The sequence below is a fragment of the Dipodomys merriami genome, unplaced genomic scaffold (assembly GCF_024711535.1).
Source record: "Dipodomys merriami isolate MVZ:Mamm:240054 unplaced genomic scaffold, mDipMer1.0.p SCAF_12, whole genome shotgun sequence".
Taxonomy (NCBI): domain Eukaryota; kingdom Metazoa; phylum Chordata; class Mammalia; order Rodentia; family Heteromyidae; genus Dipodomys; species Dipodomys merriami.
The window spans coordinates 22,849,938-22,862,619 of NW_027202493.1; the positions used below are offsets into that span (position 1 = coordinate 22,849,938).

Here is a 12,682-nt window from a genome sequence, read left to right on the forward strand (position 1 = left end):
TGGTGTGGCCACAGATGATGTGGATACACACAGAGATGATGGATCCTCACCTTTCAGTGAATAGGTATTCTCTTACCTTTCTGCACACAGGAGCCTCTCAAGGTGAATGTGCCACATGGCTCTGAGCATCCTGAGAAGTCTTACTTAGATATGTCTTACCAGGGAGGAATACAGGGGTTGGTGTTTGTCTTGTGCATGCTCAGAATTTACTCTAGAAAGCCAAGATACTCAGAATGAGGAGGACAGATTTTAGAAGGACATAGGTTTAGACTCAAGTGATCACTCACCTTGATTGAGCATCTGAACTTTGCTAAGATTCCTCATTTTAAAATGATAACAATAAGGTCTGTCTCACAAAGCTGTGGTTACTATTACAAGCAAAAGAAATATACTTGTGTTTTTCACAGCACCCAAATAAGATAACAGCAAATGATGTTCTATATTTCCCTTACTGAAAAACAGCCTAAATTTGCAAAGATGTTGAGAGACGGGGGATCACAGAGCAGGCCAATTCATTGTGTAAATGAACAGGTCTCAAAAGAGTCTTACTTTTTCTTCATTGGAATACAGTCTTTATATCATTAGTAAACTATTCATGGGGGGTGAGGAAGATGTCAGGAATTGATTACTAAGTCAAATTATGGCTGGGGGCTAGTCCCATAGCAAACCGTGATGCCTGGAGCTGCTTCTCAGATTTTCCTCAAGCATTTTGCACATTAATGTGTCCATCTCTCAGTGAGAGCAGAGGAATTCCCTGCTCCTTCATAAAATCCTCCCACATTCAGTACACCTCCCGGGGTGAACAAGCACCAGAAACAGGAAGAAGTATTGTGGTTTGAGCCTGAGCCAGGCAGGTGTACCTTCATTCATCTTTGTCACATTCCCATGGGAGGTAACATCTCCCAACTCTCTAGTAGTACTCTAAACTAAATGTAATACAGACCAAAGCAAATTAGGGTCTCCAGGCTTTGGTGGTATTGAGCTCAATTTGATCATATGAGGCACTATTTCAAGGGTTGTTGTGGATGGATAGAATGCATAGAGTAAATGATATTTGTGACCCAAGAACCCATTGGTTGTTCCCCAAAGAATCTGCTCATGTCTGTGAGACTGGGAAGTGGCTTCTCAGCCAAGGAAGACATATTCAGAAATGCTTGCCTGTAATTTAGCCCATGTGACTGAGGTCTGTACATAGTGATGTACAACATCTATGCCAAAACATATTATTGCATGGTTCTTTATTTTAACTATCACAACTCTTGGCTGGGCCATTATGCCCTTCCAGTACTGGAAGTGATGCTTTTCTCAACTTGGCTCTCAAGGGGATTGAGTAGAGTGGTGCTTCTTTTATCCTCCTTTTTGTGCTGACATTACCTGAATGGAGAATGTATTTAAGTCGTGTTGTACTATTGAGGTTTAGGATGTTATATGTGATAGCAGCTAATACTACCTTAATATAAGATGATTTCGGGCTGGGATGTAGCTCAGTGGCAAAGCGCTTGCCTAGCAAGTGCCAACATCCTGGGTTCGGTCCCCAGTACCAAAAAAAAAAAAAAAAAAAAAAAAAAAAAAAGATGATTTCTAGTTCACTTTTCTTAGCATATTAGCTCAAGTCAGCTGGAAATTTGATTAGCTAGTGATAGATAATTGATATTGAAAGTGTCTGTTACTGAGTAAGACCAAGAAACCTTAAATATGTTCATGTTTATACATTTCAGGACAGGAGAAAGAAGTCCTAATATTCTAAATTTAAGTGTCCTTAAGTTTCTTGAATGCTGAGTAGATTTTTAATTTCAAAATAAACTGAGTCACTAGAAGGACACATCAATTTATTACAAAGTTTCCTTCTTGGGATTTCTTTTCCCAACTGAACACCTTTGGAGTTAACTGCTTACCAGATGTTTACTAATAATTTAACTGGGGAAGAAACACCAAAGATTTTCTCATCTCAACTTGAACAAAATTGTTTAGCTATCTTAAGCAAATGGGGGAAAATAATAATAACCATAAAAAGTCCAAACCATACCATATGGATTCCTAAATGTCCTAAATTATATATAGTATTATATTTAATATGTAACATATTATATATTATATGTGCAATATATAATAAAATATACAATATATAAGACAACATATGATATCATATATAAGATATATCATAGATATCATAGATATATTATATAGAGAGATTGTTTAACTGGCCTGATATTAGGACAAAATTAGTGGTGTTTTGTTATTTGTGTCAGTCCTTCCCCATGTAAGAAGTATGCCCTGGATAAAGACTGCTCACTTTCACTTCAATAACTTTGGTGGGGATTATTCTCCTTTTTTTAAATCAGCATGTACCATAGATGTCTTGGGAAGTTTGCCAAGTTCCTCTCATTTTAACCTCATAAGGCAGAACTCACCGGAAACATGTACTTCTCTTTTCTTCCCAGAAGCAATTAGTCACCAGGAAGTTCAGTCCCACTGAACTTCAGCTGTGCTGTGTGTGGGTATGTACATGTGCACATGCACATGTGTGCACATAATACTCTGAAATATGAAAAGACATACCTATGAAACAACAGAAAAGGCTTTCATGGAAGTGGCTGTGTGGCTCTAGTGGTAGAGCACTAACCTTGAGCACAAGAGCTCAGGGTCAGCACCCAGGCCCTGAGTTCAAGTTGCACAACCAACAAAAAAGGTGTATATATATATATATATATATATATATATATATATATATACATTGGGGCTGGGAATGTGTCTTAGTGGTAGAGTGCATGCCTAGCATGCATAAGGCCTTGGGTTCGATTTCTCATTACAACATTAAAAAAATAATAATAAAAAAATAGAAAAGGCTTTTCATACAACTACCTGGAAATTTCTAACCTCCCTGAAAAGTTTTCTTTATAGTTTCCTCCTGCAAGAGATGTAACTGCCAGACCTCCCTCACCTAGAGATAGTTTGTTGACCCTTGTGTGTGAACCTGGGGGCCCAGCTGGGCAGAGGCTGCCTTTTCTCAGTAGTCTCTGGACACTCTAATTCTGCTCACTTTTCTTTTTTAGAAAACTGACTTCGTTGCAGAGAATTATTTTTTCTTTGCGTACAGTAAAGCAATACACTTGTATTCCCTGCCATTCATTAAGAATCTGAGGCTGTGGAGCAGCCCCTGGAGTTCCTCTAGTTGTCCTAGGTCTACGTTCATCAGCTGACATAATGGCAATAGCCATTCCTTTGATTCAGGAAACTTTCCCACACAACAAATTCGAGGAAAGTATATATGCTGTTCTTAAATGGAAATTGTAGCAATCCAGTGTTTAGGGTAAGCTTCTGCACTTGACCCCAAAATATCAGGCTACAAAATTCAAAATGGAGTTGCTCACAGGAAATTGACATATTGCCAAGCTGAAACTAAGCTATTTATTTGACCCTATAAGCTATCCAGATTACAGAGATGAAAGCCACATTTCCCAAACAGTCCAGTTCATGGCAAGAAAGTTCTCTTTGCCCTCTTTCTTACACAAAAATAGGTAACCTAAGGTAGCCTGAGGCTAACCAATCAGTTATTTTTTAGAAGACCTAGATAAATGTTTACCCCCATAATCTTCAAGAACAGTATGCCTGAAGGCTAGAAGTTACTCTCCAGATGAACTCATCAAAACTCACCCAAGATGGCCACCAGACAACCAGAATAACCATCAGACAACCTCTAACTTCATTAGAATGCCATCTGCATGCTAATAACACAGCATAAAAGGAAGAAAAAGAGGAAATGCCCAAATTCCCAGAAAAACTCTGCCACTCCCAGAAAAGTTATGGCTATCATTCTCATTTATAAGCTACTGCTTCCATTTCTTTTATACTTATACTATGTATCTACCCTCTTGAAACCCTAGGGATTGAGAAGTTGATTTGTCAGTGTATCTCTCACTTCTATTCTTGGCCAAGAATGAAAGTTCTCTTCACTGCTCAATTAATGCTCTTGTTATCGATCCTGTAATTCTGAGAGGAAAAAAAAAAATCCAGTTTGGAAATAAAACTGATAAGGAAATAGCACATTCACTTTTTAACTTTTTGTTTCTGTTTTCTTGAGTCTCTTTCTGAAAAACTAGCCTTCTCTGCTCTGCTTATTAGGTAGTGGCTAAGGGAGATAGATTGCCCAGGACAAAACTTCTACATTAATACAACACTAAAGTGTCTTTGCCTGCAGAAGCATTTCTGACCTCCATCTTTCCTCCTTGAACTATGACCTTAAACTGAGTATACTCAGTTGTGATTATCTTAATTGGAGCATGCTCGAGTGTGCCTCCCTTCCATTTGACTATGAATAGACTTACTGAATAAAATCATCTGGCTCTCTTGGTTTGAGGCAAGGCTTTGGAAATAATTCCCAGGTTGCTTTTACCTGCTGCAAGTGAAAAGTCTTCCTCTATACTCTCCCTTTGGCTGTACTTGATTTTATTTTACACACAGGAAGATGCAAACCTTGACTTTGGTTGTAAATGAGACATAGTCTATTTTATATATGGAAGTGTTGCCAGGTTCTAGAATTTAAAAAAAAAATGAAGCTGGCCGGGCACGGTGGCTCATGTCTGTAACCCTAGCTACTCAGGAGGCTGAGATCTGAAGATCAGTGTTCAAAACCAGCCTGGGCAGGAAAGTCCATGAGAATCTTATCTCCAAATAATCACCAGAAAACCGGAAGTGGCACTGTGGCTCAAGTGCTAGAGAGATAGATAGTCTTGAGCTGAAGAACTGAGGGACAGTGCCCAGTCCCAGAGTTCAAGCTCTACAACCAACTAGAAAAAAATGAAGCCAGAATCTAGGTGCTGGCTCACATCTGTAATCCTAGCTACTCAGAAAGCTGAGATCTGAGGATTGTTGTTTGAAGTCAGCCAGGGCAGGAAAGTCCATGAGACTCTTATCTCTAATTAACCACCAGAATTGGAAATAGAGCTCAAGTGGCTCAACTGGTAGGGTACTAGCCTTGAACGAAGCAGAAACAGCTAAGAGGTAGTGTCAAGGCCCTCAGGCCAAGCCAGTTAAGATCATTAAGTTAAATTATCGTTTTTGTCCTCTGACTCTTCCATACGAGGTGCTCCAATTATTATTGCTGCATAAAAATTACCCCCAAATTGCCAGGCTCCCGTGGCTCATGTCTGTAATCCTAGCTATTCAAGAGGCTGAGATCTGAGGATCATAGTGCAAAGCCAGCTCAGGCAAGAAAGTCCTTGAGACTCTTATCTCCAACTAACCCTGAGAAGACCAGAAGTGGCGCTATGCCTCAAAGTGGTAGAGTGTTAGCCTTGAGCCAAAAAAGCACAAGGACAACACCCAGGCCCTGAGCTCAAGCTCCACAAATGATTTTAAAAAATTACCCCCAAATTTAGTGACTTAAAACCACCTTATTTTATGTTTATGGAGTTCTCTGGTTTAGGAATTTGGATTACAGGAATAGCTTGTGTTTGCTCTATGATAGCTCCCATGTATTTGGTGCCTGACTAGAATACTGGAAGATGAAGGCTGCTGACTAGAGCTCCTATCCAGGGACTCCTCATGTGTCTTGTTTCCTTACACCATGATGGCTTGGAACACCTGGACTTCCAACACAGAGGTGCAGGGCAACAGTGCAAATGCTCCAGTAAGAAGTTCAAGGCAGAAGTTCAATCTCATTGTGTGATCTACAAGTTACGCAGCATCATTGGCTGTTAAGCAAGTCACAGACCTGCTGTGAAATAAGGAAAGAGAATTCTATGTGTGTTTGGAGCAGTAGTCAAGTTCTAGGACAGTAGATACTGTTAAGATCTTTGTGTCTTTGGAAATGGCAAACTGCCACATCTGAATCTCTTTGCAGGACTTTTAAAGGGATTTCTGCTACAAAACTCAAGATACAGGTGATTGGTGCTTTGGACCTTATAAGCAAAGTGCTTGAGGGTTTGGGACAGTGTCTGGAGTGGAGGGAATTCTTATCTAAAAGCCTAGAAAGATGAGTCAGATGAGAGAGAGTACTAGGGGGATAGGGAAACTGTCATATGATACATACGACAGGGAGGGAAGTATGGGGAGATGTTTCATAGCCTTAGGGGAGGGGAGCAGAAGAAGAAGTAGATGAGCTTGGTAATCTGTTACAGAAGTGTTAGGAAACCAAGAGAAACAGCACAGCAAAATAAGACAGTAACTCATCGAAGAATTATCAGAGGTCAATAAGGCAGAAATGGACAAATCCTGGGGTTTTTACTGCCACACCACATATTTATCCACTCCCCCTAATTTTACTTCTACAAAATCAAGTATGTAATATAATTGAGTTTTGTGGGAAAATTAAAGTTAAAGGAGATCATTCAGAACTGAGGGAATTTACAGCTATAGCACTAAGAAAAACAACAACAATACTGGTGACAATACTAGTGTAGTAAACTCTCCAGTGGTTTCAATTTCCACTAACTAGTCTGTTCTTTGCAGCTCTGCCCTGGGCTTTCTCCTCCATGATGGAAGGTTCTTTGGAGTGATGGTTTCTGATCAGGCCCTACCTCATTAAAATTAAAATTACAATCTTAGGTAGCCTGCTTGGCCAGTCATTATTTTATACTGGGGAAAGTATCTTTGCAGCTTCTTCATCTTTACTTACAACTTCCTAGTGGAAAGTCAACCTTTTTGAAATCATAAAGAATTCCTATTGGCAAGTCAAGATTTGGGGCTGGAGTCATGGCTCAACTTACAAGAGTGTCAGCTAAGCAAGCAAGGCCATCAATTCAAACTCCAGTACCCAAAAAAAAAAAAAAAATCCAGGTGCTGCTGGTTCATTCCTAGTTATTCAGAAGGCTGAGGGTGAGGGTCTTGGTTCAAAGCCAGCCCAAACAGAGAAGTGTGTGTGAACTTTATCTCCAATTAACAAGTAAAAAACCAGAATCAAGGTGAGACTCAAGTAGTAGAACGTCAGCTTTGAGTGAAAAAGCTAAGCAAGAGTGTGAAGCCCTTTGGTTTCAAGCACTGGTTGCTGGACATATCTTGGGATATTGGGATGTCACGTGGGAATAAGGACCCAATTTGAAAGAAACTCAACAAAGTGTACGCCTTCTGCAGAAGGGTATAGTCCTAGGTGGGAAGCCAAGCAAAGAAGCACACATTAAGTGGGCATTCCACCCTTTATCTGTTATATATTATTATTCTTTGTGCTGATTGGCCATGAGTTAGTTTCATAATCTTGTATGATTGGCTAGTTTGACAGGGATTAAAAGTTTATCTAAGTGATCAACCAAAACACTTGACCAAAACTTGTCAGAAAAACAATTTTTACTCAGCTGGTACTCTACCACTTAAGCCATGCTTCCACCGCATAGAAAAGCAATTCTTATAACAGGATGTGGCTTAATTAAAATAGCTATGTAAGGTAGTGGCTACCTTTAAAATGATAGTGCTTATGTCAAGAAACCACTTGGACCAAAAATATTCTAACTCCTATACTCATATTGGCATAGGTTGTAAGCTATTTTAGAATGACTGTTACAGGCATTCAAAATGGTCTGTTTGTAAACAAGCATTCAGAGATTAAGTCTGGATAAAGCCAAAGAAAGGGAAAAAGAGCAATTTGAAACTCAAATGACCCAGAAGCCTTGAAATTTGGTTATTTACAAATATACAAATTTGGTTATTTCACTGGTCTTAACAAACGGGTTTAATCATTATTGCATAGAAAAAAAAATTAACGTTGTTCTTTAAAAAAATACTCTGGGGGGGGGCAAAAAATACTCTGTATCCAGGAAGAAAAACAATGTTATCTAAATTAAATGGTTTTATAAAAATTATTTCAAAATAATATCTTTTTCAAAGGAAGACAAGAAACTGGGAAAAAGAAAGGCATAATCTAATACCTAGGATGATGAGTGACAAATTTAGAATAAAGAAGGAAATGACCAAATCCTATCAAGCATGACTGCCTGAATCAGGTAGACTACCAAAACAAGATCAGGCTGAGCTATGAGCTGCACTAAGACCTGTGAAAAACACTATGGATAACTGAGGTAACTGAGGAATCCAATGAATATTCAATAAGGCAAAAGCCTTAGGAAAGTCTCAATCCTAATATGGAAGGCCAAAGGCCCAAAGCAGTAGACCTAAAGAAGTTCTAAGGCCTAAAGCCTGAGGTGGAATTGCCTAAGGTAAAGGCCTAAGGAAAGCCTAAAGCCTAAGGTGGAAGAGCTAAGGTTTAAGGCCTAAGGTAGAAGGTGTAAAGTGGAAGGCCTGAGGGAGGCCTAATGACTAAGTCAGAAGCCCTAAAGGTGGAAAGCCCAAGGTCTAAGGAAAACAGAAGGCTTCTCTAAACTACCCTTCAGTTAAAGACTTGATCTGATTTGATATGCACATTACTGATATGCATATTATTTACATTTTTACTACCATTGCCTTTCAGTTTCAATGATTCCCAAAGCCTTTTCTCAGTGACTCAAAGATCAGTGTGAAGTCCGCAGTAGAGTCGTTGGGTACCTATGGTGGGTCTATTAGGAGACTTCTAGCTGTAAATGCTTCATTGGATAAGCTTTTTCTGAAGGCAGACTGCAAATAATCACCCTGTACAAAGAAAATGAAATCAGAGATCCTGGCTTTAATAAGGAATTTTCCAAAAATGATTACTTTGTGTACATTCACACACTCAGTCCCTTACCAGCCAGTCTTGTGTATTTATTTTCTGAGTATTATTCTTTCCACTCCAGTTTCATAATCTTCCTTTTTTTGGTATTAGAAGTTACATAAACAACTTTATCTTTTGGCAGCAGTTTAAAAACAAAGTCTAAGTCCTTTTTTCTTTCTGTCTACGGCCTACCCACTGCACTTGACTGTATTGTGTCAACTTTCCAGGCTTTTCTCTCCAGCTGTGTCCTTGACTACCTGGCACGTGGCAAAATATAGCTGCTAAGGTTGTCCATGTGTTCAGTGGATTATGGGGACTGTGTGTTAATTGAAGGTCAAGGTCCACACTACTTCATGCCTTGCCTTTTGAACACAAAGGCCAATATCATGCTTGCCACCCTAGTTTTAAACCTGATACTTGGAAATGAGGAGGGTGTGGCTGAACTAAGATTTATTGAGCCAAACCAGCAACCAAATATTTGCACCTATAAGCACTGTCTCATGGAACAGGGGCTGGAAATTCAAGAAAGTTACCTTCCTAATGCTTTGCTGGCCTTGCCTTTTAAAAATGTCCCATTTAAACCAAGTTCATTGCTTCTGTCTGTGTCTGTGTCTGTGTGCTTCTGTGTCTCCATCTGTCTATCTGTCTGTCCATCTCTCTTTCTTGCTTTACTGGCTTGAACTCATTTAGGCATTGACCCTCAGCTTTTTCACTCAAGTCTGGCATTCTACCACAAGCTACACCACACCTTCTGGCTTTTCGGTGGTTCATTGGAGATAAGTGTCTCATGGACTTTTCTGCCTGGGCTGATTTTGAACTGAGGATGCTCAGATATCATTTTTTTTTTTTTCTTTCGTGGAGCCTAAACTCTGGGCATGAGATCTTCAGCGCAAGGCTAGTGCTCTACTACTTGAGCCATAGAGCCACTTCCAGCTTTTTCTGCTTATGTGGTATTCTGCTTATGTGGGGGATTGAACCTAGGGCCTCATGCATGCAAGGCAAGCACTCTATCACTGAGCCACCTTCCCAGCCCCAGATCTCAGCCTCTTAAGTAACAAGGATTTCGATGTGAGCCATGAAGTTCAGGTGAGAGAAGCTTATTTTTATAATAGCTGTTTCTATAATTTGCTGTTCCACAGATGAAAGAGGAATTGAAGTTGAAGACAGCAAAGTGACATTTTGAAAATGCCATTTTGGAATTGATTGAGAGTTACAAAACAACCTGTCTTAAAAACTTAAGAAACCACCAGGAGGGATATCTCATTTGACCAGGTGATATCAGAGCCGTCACTGCCTTTCCTGCCCCTTACAAGATATGGATATGTAGTAGATCTGATATATCAAAGTGACACCAAATTCAAAGAAGAGATCCCTTGGACCTAACTACTTCCTACTAGTACTTTTTTTTTTCTTTCACAACATGATGTGTAAAGGTTATATTCGCCTAAAATAACCTATTTTATGACCTTCAATACTTAGATTCTCTCTCCAACACCATTTTTGAGTTCTGCATGGATTACATGTATAATGCTTTGACCAGGAACCTTTTTATGGAACTGGGTTAGGAGGACAAAATGTTAAAAGAGAAAAGGAATTTTTAGCTAGAAATTTCCCCATAGTATAAAATTGCCTTTTTTTGTCTACAGAGGACGGGAGCAGGATGGGGTGAGTCAGGACATGACTAGAAGCTATAAGCAAAAAATAGTGTTTATAAAACTAGTTTTAAAAGGAAGCAATTTTAGAAAATGGTAAGGTATTTATATATTTGTTCTTGGCATTTTATTTTGTTTAATGCTTAAAACTCATATTTTTTTCTTTCTTTCTATTTATTTTTTTTGTCAGTCTTGGGGCTCGAACCAGGGGCCAGGAGATTGATCCTGAACCTTTTTGTATTTGGTCAGTTGTGGGGCTTGAACTCAGGACCGTGGCGCTGTTCCTGAATCTCTTTGTGCTAAGGCTAGCACTCTACCACTTGAGCCACAGTGCCACTTTCAGTTTTTCAGTGGTTAATGGGAGATAAGAGTCTCATGGGGACTTTTCTGCTCAGGCTGGCTTCAAATTGCAGTCCTCAGATCTCAGCCTCCTAAGTAGCTAGGATTACAGATGAGAGCCTTTTGCTCAAGGCTAATACTCTATCACTTTGAGCCACATCTCCACTTCCAGCTTTTTGGTCATTAATTGGCGATAAAAGTCTCACAACCTTTCTTGTCCAGGTTGGCTTTGAACTGCAATCCTTAGATCTCAACCTCCTGAGTAGCTAGGATTCCAAGCATGAGCCACCATTGCCCGGCCCCACTCCAAGTCTTCACAATTCATAGTTATTTACAATTTTTCTTGAAAAGCCTAATGAGAGCCCATAAAATTGGCTTTAGCGGTTCTATGTTTCCTAAAAACAATGGAGTTTTTTTTAAGTTCATGCATTTTTACAGCTGACTAGAATATATACATATATATATACATGCAAACACACACACACATTTATTTAATGCAGTGGGTCTTTAGGGATACTAGTCAAAGAACAGGCTTTGCCCTACAGAGCTGTACTACAACCTCTTGGAATGATCTTGTATGTCTTGGGAAGAGCATGCTCCATGAAGCCAGCTCTACAGAGAGGCATGCAGGCAGGATGAATGACAGCAGGAGGGTTCACTCTAAGGGCTGTCAGTAGAAACATTTAACTAGGTCCGAAAATTTCAAAAAGTCACTCGATTCTCTCTCAGTTTCGGAATCACAGGCAGTGAAAGGGCTACTGAGTCACAGAACTGGTATGAGCTCATTCCTGCTCAGCTCAGTCTCTCCGTATTAGAGACATCCAAGCCAATTGTCTGATTCTTATATGATTCTACTCAGAATTGCTCTTTAGAAGCACATCATTGTTTTTAATTCTTATTTACTTTGTGTGTGTGTGGTACTGGGTTTAAACTCAGGGCCTCATGCTTACTAGGCAGGTACTCTAGCACTTGAGCTATGCCCTTAGCCTATTTTCTTTTCACTGTTTTTTTTTTTTTAATAGTGCCTCACTTTTTCCCAGGGAGCTCTGGAATGTAATCCTATTATTTATGTTTTCTGGGAAAACAGGCATGAACACTGCACCTAGATTTTCATTGGTTGAAGTGAGGTCCTGTGAACATTTTTGTCCAGGCAGGCTTTGAATTGTGATATTCCTGATCCCAGCCTCCTGAATTGCTAGGCTTATGATATCCTACATACTTAGATGTTTATACTTTAACTCCAAAAATAGAGTAGGAGACAGCTGATACCACAGAAAAAGAATTGACTTTATAGTAAGCCAAACCAATCCTCAGGTCACACAGTATTAGACTTTATATTCCTGCTCTGAAGTGGTGTACAAGTACCTATGGCTCGGCTCAGGATACTCAAAAAGCTAAGCTAAGCAACTGGTGTTAAACACAGCAGAATGTATGGTAAAGGACATGTGATAAATGAAGGCTACTTTTCTCTACTTCTTGCCCTAGGAAAGACCAGTCACAGGAATTCACCCATATTGGCCTGTGGAAGAATAAAACAAGACATACAATTCTGCTTGTCTGGTATATGACACCTGTTTCCCTGTTCTGAAGGAGATAATGCCATACAACTGTTGTCAAAACCAAAGTGAGAAAGTGGTAGAGCATAGCTGTCCCATAATAGGGACTCAGTATGTGTTGGTTTGCATCTTTAAACTTCTTTGAAATACACCATCTCCAAAAGAGTGTGACATCTCATGGTCAGCTGTATCTCTTGACTTCCATCCTGGATCATCTGTCACTCTTGCTTCTACTTCATGAATCTGGAATTGCCTTAGGAACAGTGCTTCTGGCCAAGTATGAAAACAGATTTAAGATTCTATAACAAAAATTACAACTCCTTTGTACAACTCCTTAAAGTTAATAAAAATATTTTTTTAAATGCTTCATAACAATTGTAGGACTGTCATTTCCAAAACAAGACCCCTTCCCTTTTGATATTTTCAACCACATAAGATGCTCAATAAGATCTAATTTTGCCTTGAAATCACTTTGGAGCTAGGGAGAGTTTTTCTCTAAGCTATGGCCATACCTCATT

General features: G+C 39.4%; 1 long non-coding RNA gene across 1 annotated transcript in view; it reads left to right on the forward strand.

Annotated features, from left to right (window-relative positions):
* Positions 1-12,473, forward strand: part of LOC138823040 (uncharacterized) — a 30,673-nt gene extending 18,200 nt beyond the window's left edge. The window contains exons 2-3 of the long non-coding RNA XR_011370720.1: positions 9,757-9,889; positions 12,094-12,473. This is a non-coding gene — a long non-coding RNA (uncharacterized lncRNA). The remainder of the gene's footprint in view (positions 1-9,756; positions 9,890-12,093) is intronic.
* Positions 12,474-12,682: the final 209 nt, after the last annotated feature.